Source organism: Cervus elaphus, chromosome 30, assembly GCF_910594005.1.
Source record: "Cervus elaphus chromosome 30, mCerEla1.1, whole genome shotgun sequence".
In the NCBI taxonomy this organism is placed as follows: domain Eukaryota; kingdom Metazoa; phylum Chordata; class Mammalia; order Artiodactyla; family Cervidae; genus Cervus; species Cervus elaphus.
In genome coordinates, this window is record NC_057844.1 from 50,627,389 (window position 1) to 50,635,518 (window position 8,130).

Here is an 8,130-nt window from a genome sequence, read left to right on the forward strand (position 1 = left end):
AGTCAGTTCTTCACATCATGTGGCCAAAGTATTGGAGTTTCAGCTTCAGCATCAGTCCTTTCAAAGAATATTCAGGAGATTTCCCTAAGAACTGACTGGCTTGATATCCTTGCAGTCCAAGGGGCTCTCAAGAGTCTTCTCCAACACAGTTTCTCACCAACATAATTTCTATTTGCCTGACTTATAATAAACAATAGATATTATCAGATATAGAATGAATGAGTAAATGAATGAAAACCCATTGGTTAAATCCTGAAGACTGAATAAGAAGAGAAAGAAAGAGGAATGACAAGCAGAAGTAAGAACATATATGAAAGTCTGAAAGCATAAAAGAACATGGGGCATACAGAAGAGAAAACATTTCCATAAGGCAATTTAATGCTCACTTCATCACACATATACTGAATTCAGAGCCATATGGTCATGGAATTTGCTACAAGGAGCAGAAAAAAGATGGGAAAGCCATGGCTTGTAGCAGACATTGTTGGTTGCTATCTAATAGCCATACTATAAGAGAGGAGAACAAACCTGACCCCATGTTACATCAATTTCTTTAGCTTTAACCCTTGGCTCATTGGTAAAGAATTCACCTGTCAATGCAGGAGACCTGAGTTTGATCCCTGGGTCAGGAAGATTCCCTGGAGGAGGAAATGACAACCTGCTTCAGAATTCTTGCCTCAAAAATCTCAGCCTCTGCCTGCTCCACCCAAGCCAGCACACTGGCTGCACGATGCACCCTGCCCCCCCAGCTGCTGTCAAAGCTGTGTGCACCTGCAGGCCGGGAGTAGCCGAGGTACCAGGCGACCCTGTCTGGGCGTTGTATCCTATTACAAAGGACAGTATGCACCTTAAGATCCTGAAAAAAAGGGGGGGGGGCACAAAATGTTCAAGTAACTTTTAGAAATAACTTGTGTGAGTATTTTGGGAAACCATGCGGTCATTAGGACGCTGGCTGGTGAGATGGCAAGCGTCATCCTCTCCGGACTGAAATGACAATGAAGATTTTTCTGCCTCCTCCTGCTCAGAGGCAGATAGGGCCACCAGAGACCAGTTAGTTCATCTGAGAGGTCTGTGGCAGGATCTGTGCCTACATCACGTGGCTCCCGGTCGTCTACATGGACTTCCTGGTGATGTTGGTCATGCTGCTGACAGTGCTCACCCCATTTGTCTCTCCTGAAGACCATGCTCACCCACCCCAGGGCAGCACCAAAGGAAATGCTATTAAAGAATACATGGATTTCTCTCTGTGCATGCCCAGTAGTGGGACTCCTGAGTCATATGGTGGTTTTATTTTTAGTTTTTTAAGGAACTTCCATACCATCTTCCATAGTGACTGAACCAATTTACATTCTCATCAAAAGTGCAAGACGGTCCCCTTTGCTCCACACCCTCTCCAGCGTTTATTGTTTGTATCATATATTGGGGCTTCCGTGGTGGCTCAGTGGTAAAGAATCTGTCTGCCAATATAGGAGACACAAGTTCAATCCCTGGGTCGGAAAGACCCCTGAAGAAGGAAATGACAACCCACTCCAGCATTCTTGCCTGGAAAATACCATGGTAGAGGAACCTGGTGGGCTATACGCCAGAGGGTCACAAAAAAGTCATACATGACTTAGGGACCAAACAACAACAACAATAATCACATATTAACACATATATGTGGAATCTAGAAAAATGGCATAGGTGATCTTATTTGCAAAGCAAAAATAGAGACACAGACTTAGAGAACAGACATATGTACACCAAAAGGGCAGGGGATGGGGGATGAATTGGAAGAGTTGAGTTGAAATATATACGTTACTGATGACTACATATAGAATAGATAACTAATGAGAACCTAGTGTATCGCTCAGGGAACTCTATTCAGTGCTCTGTGGTGACCTCAATGGAAAGCAAATCCAAAAAAGAATGGATATATGTACACAGGCAGTTGATTCACTCTGCTGTACATCAGAAATTAACACAACACTGTAAAGAAACTACTTCAATAAAATATTCAAAAGAAAGAGTACATGGGGGCTTGAAGCTGAGCCTGGAAGAAAGATCTACAAATGCTCAACTGCCGCTGTATCTGGCTTGAGCACACCCACCACTGCAGTATTTGCAGAAGATGTATTCAGAAGCTGGACAATTGCTGCCCATGCTGATGGAGGAGAATCAGAGACTTCTGTGATCTTTACTGTATATGTAATGCAGACCTCAGTGTGTATGCTGATCCTCTGTGGGCTCCAGAGGATCATCTCTTGCATTCATCTCTTGCATCTGAGTGTACTGGACAGAAATATAGTGATTTTTTCACCTTCTTAACTACAATCCTGTTGATCTTCCTGTGCCTTGAGGGCCTTCTGTTTACACTTTCACTGCAATCATGTTGGGCACCGAGATCCTCTCAACATGTCATGATGAAACGGAGAGGGAAAGGCTGAAAAGTGAGAAGCTGATGCAGGAGCAGAGGCTGCGATGGGAAGGGATGAAGTCTGTCTTGGCGGGCAGGGGCTTGCTGCTTTGGATGAACCACTTTGTCAGCATCCAGTTTAATTGACTGCAGACAAGACCCAGGAAAGGGGCTCTGAGCTCTCAATGTGAACCCTTCTCATCATGCTGGAATTTGTTCACGGACTTTATTTATTTGGGGTCGAAAAGGGTATCAACAGCTTATCTGTGACCAAGAGGACAGGTGGAATCTACACAAAGCAATTGCCTGCTCAGGCAGAGATTTCACATTTACAGTCACAGTTGCCACATCCCCCACCCTAGTAACTGGGTGACGCTCCGTGTCACTGTCCAGTAATGAAAGCTACCCTGGAAGTTGTTTCATCTGAAATAAGGGGCTCACTGTTCATTGGCTTCTCTACCAGGATCTCCTTGCACTTTTCAACCTGGCTGAGACGTGGAGTCATCCTCTGCATCCCATGATCCTTCAGGCCAAATGGCTCTTCCTCAAGATAGCCCATGATGCATTTCTTCATGGCTTCCAATTTACCTAAATTTTATGCTACCAAAGTAACCTGATGTCTCCATGATAGATTAGCAGTCCTGTCACTCTATGATCTTAGCTGAGTTACTTTTCAGGATACAGCTTGTTGCTATGTCAGTTTGTCCTATTACATTTCTGCCCTGGGTCACCCCACCTGGAAGGTAAACTCCCTACAGAGGAGATTTTGCCATTCTGCTCCTTATTTCTTCAGAGACCAAAATGCCTGGCACAGAGCTGGCACTCAATTAATAGCACTGAATAAGCAAATACATTTTATTTATTATAGAGATAAAATGTATTAAACTGAAACAAAAATTAGTTTTGTAAGTGTCTGGTATATGTTTTAAACCACTGGATCTTAAATATTAGCATGTTCTGTGTTTTCCTTCTCAACTATGTCTATGTTGGGGGAAGAGAGAATGTTCTTAAATTTTTTAGCCTTCTTGAGGCTCAGTTGGTAAAGAATCTGCCTGCAGTGCAGGAGACCTGGGTTCAATCCCTGGGTTGGGAGGATCCCCTAGAGAAGGGAAAGGCTACCCACTCCAGTATTCTGGCCTGGAGAATTCCATGGACTGTATAGTTCAAGGGGTCGCAAGGAGTCGGACACAGCTGAGCGACTTTCACTTCACTTTCACATTGTAGAAAATAGGATCTTGAGCCTCACATTCTTCTTTAAGGCCCATCTAGCACTCCTCCACGTGCTGGGCTGCCCCTGGCACTTCAAGGTATATATGGCAGGAAAGAAGAGTGTAGCACAAGGAACATCTTACTCAACTCGAGTGTTGATCTGCCCTTGGTACTTTCTGAGCTTCGTGGTTGTTCAGACCTACTTCCAGGCTTCCCTGGTGGTTCTGTGGTAAAGAATCTGCCTGCCAATGCACAAGACACAGGTTCTATTCCTGATCCAGGAAGATCCCACTTGTCTCGCAGCAACTAAGCCAGTGCGCCATAACCATAGCGTCTGTGCCCTGGGGCCTGGAAGCTGCAATTACTGAGCCCATGTGTCACAGGAAACTGAAGACCACACGCCCTAGAGCCTGTGCTCCCCAACAAGAGAAGCCACCACAATAAAAAGCCCACGCGCTGCAACTAGAGAGTAGTCCCTGCTTGCTGCAACTAGACAAAAAGCCCACACAGCAAGGAAGAACCAGCACAGCCAACACTAAATAAATACATAAAATCATTTAAAAAAGACTACTTCTCTTTTGTGGGGAGTGGCCGTGGTTTCTCCAGATGCCACTCCTTTGTTGCTGGGGGTCTCTCACTGTACACACTTCAGTGCAGACAAAGTCTTCCCCCAACATTACTCACACATCTCTGCTGTCCCAGCCTCTGGTTTCCTTGGTCCACTCCTCACAGGATGTCATCTGAATTAGGATCTCATCACCCCTCTAGGCAGCCCCCTGGAATCACTCTCACTCAGCCTTCAAAATAACTAGACAGCTATAGTTTCTCACTGTTAAGCTTTGTCAGATTTTGAATTAGCATTCTTTGCCTACAGACTCCAGGTAACACAGTCAAAGCTATATGAGTTTTCTCCCTGAAGCACTCTCCTAAGCAATATCTAGGACAAATGCAAAATATCATCTAAATTCCTAAAAATTCCTGGAGAGTTACTTTGCACAGTCCCTTCTTCTTCAAATCCCATTGTCTTTGCATTTGCCCTTGAATTGCACTCTAATTGACTCTGAGTTATGCCAAGAGAATCCTCTTATACCAAACCTTTCATGAGCCATGTAGACTTTATTCAGGATTTTGTAGGGGTGGCAGAGGCAATATTGAAATCATACTGCTGACAGTAACCAACTCAAACCACATCCTATACACAAACATTTTTCTATCATGTAAAGAAATTCAGGCTTCTCAGACTCCAGCTCCCTAACTTACCTACACAAGATCAAAATTTTTCAACATAACAAATGTTGTTCTGTTGCCAAGTTGTGTTTGATTCTTTGCGACCCCATGGACTGCAGCACACCAGGCTTCCCTGTCCTTCATATCTCCCAGAGTTTCCTCAAATTCATGTCTGTTGAGTCAGTGATGCTGTCTAGTCATCTCATCCTCTGCCACCCCCTTCTCCTCTTGCCTTCAATCTTTCCCAGCATAAGGGTCTTTCCAATGGAAACAAAACAAATACCATTTCTATAAAAAAGTTATTCCTCAAATGTTTTTGAGCAGTCATGTTTGTAAATATCAAAGTTTCTTTCTTGCTTAAATGTATACATATGTGAGTATATATGTTTATTTACGTGAACAGGAAAGCTGTATACGATGGATTTCTTTATATTTTAATTTGAAATATATTGAAATTTGAAATGTAAATTTGAAATATTTCAAATTTCACTTGAAATATACTATTGAAAATGAAGAAAGTTACATGGTTGTCATTACTTTAAATATTATGAGGGTGCACACACACAGGATATGAAGCAAATGTCAACCTCAGCCCCTACTGTGTCTCTGAAGTGATCACTTTAGCAGTTTGATGTGTTGCCAAGTGTTCTAAGGCTAATGCAGACATTTGCATGCATGTGTATAAATGTGTGTGCAGTTTTTATAGAAATATAATTGTGTGAAACACATGGGTCTATAGTTTGGTTTTGTTTTTTTTTTCCAATAGCAATATATCCTCAACATCATTCTGGGAAGTATATGCACCAGTTTATTTTTATGGTTGCTGAGCATCCCTTTCATGAATGCAGTGTAATTGATTCAGTTCCCACTTGCCACACGTCCCTACTACAACAACCATTCCTTTAGTCTTTGATAGCACCTAATCAGAGAGGAGCACATCTTTTTCCAGATATTTTGACTATGTTGTCTTATCTTTCGACATGAACTTTAGAATAAATTTTGAAAGGTCAAAGAAAAGCAAACATCCCCCTGAAATTAACATTACAGGAAATGGAGATATTAATTTGAGGGTGATTAGAATCTTAAAATATTGTTTTTCCAACCAGGAGCATGACATTTTCACATTCATTCATGTTCAGGATGTTTGTTTGATTAACTTTATGCCCCTTGATAAAGTTTTGTGGGTTTTATCTTAAATGTCAGACATGAGCAGTGATGAATGGGTGCTTAACTTGTGTCCCGGAAGTTTTGAAATTCAGCCCATAACCAAATTTCTTGACAAAAAATTAAAAATAACTGCCTTTGTATTCCTGCTTCTTAAATAATTTCAGTTTTAACATGCTAATGGCTTCGGTGGGATGTCAACTTTTTTCATTGTCAATATTTCTTTCAAAAATTCAAATAATGTAAATTGTAGGAATGTATCATTTTTCCCCTGGAAGGCTCAACAAAGCTATTAATAATTTGAGAGAAATGTGTCAGCTAACATATGTGTAGTTTATTCTCCCGAAATGATTCCATGCAATAAACTTTACTTGCCAAAGTTAGAAGTCCTAAGCATTTCCTTTAAGTTGAATCTTCTTAATGAAGTATCAAGGCATCCCAGGTGGCTCAGTGGTAAAGAATCCGCCTGCCAAGCAGGAGATGTGACTTTGATCCCTAGGTTAGGAAGATCCACTAGAGAAGGTAATGGCAGCCCACTCCAGTATTCTTGCCTGAAAATTCCCATAGACATAGGAACTTGGCAGGCTACAGTCCATGGGGTCGCAAAGAGTCGTTTACATCTGAGTGACTGAGCGTGCACGCACAATGAAGTATCCATGTGGGGTCAACTGGGGCAATAATAAATATTGGTCCTGTTTTTAAAATAATTATCTGTGTTTTCTATTGTTGTTTACCGTAAATGTTTGCTTGGAGAAAGAAGCTGATTATTTACCTCCTTACTTTGTGCTAGGAGAGTTTTTTTTGCTTTGTTTTGTTTGTTTATTTTCCAACATGCTTTCTTCTGGCCTCTTTTTTGTTCAGTTGCTAACTCGTATCCGTCTCTTTGCAATCCAGACTGCAGCACGCTGGGCTTCCCTGTCCTTCATTATCTCCTGGAGTTTGCACAAATGCATGTTCGTTGAGTTGGTGATGCCATCCAACCATCTCATCTTCTGTTGCCCGGTTCTCCTCCTGCCCTCAATCTTTCCCAGCATTAGGGTCTTTTCAAATGAGTCAGCTCTTAGCATCAGGTGGCCAAAATATTGGAGTTTCAGCTTCAACATCAGTCCTTCCAATGAACACCCAGGACTGATCTCCTTTAGGATGAACTGGTTGGATCTCCTTGCAGTCCAAGGGACTCTCAAGAGTCTTCTCCAACACCACAGTTCAAAAGCATCGATTCTTTTGTGCTCAGATTTCTTTATAGTCCAACTCTCACATCCATACATGACTACTGGAAAAACCATAGCCTTGACTAGACGGACCTTTGTTGACAAAGTAATGTCTCTGACACCTATAATACACTTACTTATTTCTGTTTTGATCAAACACTCCATAGTTTTTGACTTGATCTGAACTCATATGGATGCCCTGATTCCCTACCTGCAAAATCCTGAATTAATACTTCTTCAAGCAACTGCCCCTGTGTTGGCAGTACCCTCTTTAACTTAGAAAATGGCATAAAAACCCCTTTCCAGAACTGGCCCAGCAAACTGGATTTATAGTCTCTGTTTTCATTGCCTTTACTACAACAGTGGTAGAATGAGTTATAAAACTTGGCTAGCACTTACCTTAGCAACACACCAAATGAATACAGCCCCATTTCTCTTGGGTCACATTTCTACCCAAGAAGATTAACATGTTTTCAAGACTGGCTAGATGGTTTTGGATAACTGAAACTCAGTCAGTTTTATTGAATCATTCATGGAATTGATTTGAATCTTGTCAAGAGTGCTCTCTGTCTTTAAAGGCTTAATTTGATTATTCGCAGATGGACTTCATGCAGTGTTAGAGATATATTATCTGTCTCCATTTCAATGAGCCTGTAAGTTCCTCTTATTCTGGATGGGTTCCAGCCGCATCATTCTGAGTGACTCTGAGAACTGAGATACAAAAACTTTAGGCAGCGGATTTCCATTTATATCCCCTAATTTCAGATCCAGTCTCCTATTAAATGACTTCATCTGAATTCTAAATATTTGTTAATATCAAAATCTCCATTATGATTTAAAAAAAACTTTGTAGTAAAATTATTTCTGTCTTCTTTAAAAAAGAAAGAGCAATGAGCAATTTAGGCAAATTGTTAGCAGGGAAAA

The 8,130-nt window shown here is 41.5% G+C and overlaps 1 pseudogene; it reads left to right on the forward strand.

Moving 5' to 3' along the window:
• The first annotated feature begins 730 nt into the window (after positions 1 to 730).
• Positions 731 to 2,665, forward strand: LOC122686678 (annotated as a pseudogene).
• Positions 2,666 to 8,130: the final 5,465 nt, after the last annotated feature.